This window comes from Dendropsophus ebraccatus, chromosome 6 (assembly GCF_027789765.1).
Source record: "Dendropsophus ebraccatus isolate aDenEbr1 chromosome 6, aDenEbr1.pat, whole genome shotgun sequence".
NCBI lineage: Eukaryota > Metazoa > Chordata > Amphibia > Anura > Hylidae > Dendropsophus > Dendropsophus ebraccatus.
Window position 1 is genome coordinate 36,983,560 of NC_091459.1, and position 1,267 is coordinate 36,984,826.

The following is a 1,267-nucleotide window of genomic DNA, read 5'->3' on the forward strand; positions in this document are numbered from 1 at the left end:
TATTTCACCATTGATATGTATACATTATATTACAGTACTGATATGTCTATGGTATGTTATTTCACCATTGATAAGTATATACTACAGTACTGATATGTATATGGTATGTTATTTCACCATTGATATGTATACATTATATTACAGTACTGATATGTCTATGGTATGTTATTTCATCATTGATATGTATACATTATATTACAGTACTGATATGTCTGTGGTCGGTTATTTCACCATTTATATCTACTGTATACAATGGGGGAGATTTATCAAAGGGTGTAAAATTTAGACTGGTGCAAACTACCCACAGCAACCAATCACAGCTCAGCTTTCCTTTCAGCACTGCCTAAAGCTGAGCTGTGATTGGTTGCAGTGGGAAGTTTGCACCAGTCTAAATTTTACACCCTTTGATAAATCTCCCCCAATATGTTTTTTCACTACTAGATTTGTGTGTCTATTTTATGTATAATTTGATTCTGTTACATTTTAGGGGTTTTACTCCTCTTGTAGAAATCAATATAAAAAGTCTAAGTTTTGTTATTATTGCCCTCCCAAAAATTTCATTTGTAGGTGATTTTGTGCAGAAACCAATCACAGCTTAGCTTTCATATTTCCGGAGCTCATTAAGAAAAGAAAGCTGCAATGTGATTGGTTGCTACAAGCAAATCTGTCTTTTCATGCAGACTGATTAATCTGAATGAAATATATATATATATATATATATATATATATATATATATATATATATATATATATATTTATATGAAAGAAAAGGTTCATATTACATTTTTTCACATTTTATACATAGCATATTCAGGAAACATGACCCATTGTGCAGTGTTTTACATGGCTTTTTTTGTTGCACTAAACAGTGTGACCAGATGTTTGCTGAAAGCTAGCCAACAAATGAATAATGCACTCCAAACAATACTGTGCTGTTTTTCTTTACTCTAGTGATTAACTTGGGTACTTGGTATAGGTAAGGCTTTATTTTTCTGTTGTTTTTCTTTAAGCTCCTCTTTAGAAATCTAAAAAATGCCAGAAGCACCAGAAAAAATGCATAGGGTCACAAAAAAGTTAGTATTCTAACTCAACACACAGCCACAAAGTTGGTCCATAAGTGTACTTAACCAGTTTTCGCCACCTAACCCCTATAATTAAAGGGGTTATCCAGGACATTGAGAAGTTCTACAAAATGTGACATGCATAAGTAAAGATATTTCTATACCTTGATATGTTTTTGCATCTTTCTTTTATATTTACAGTACTC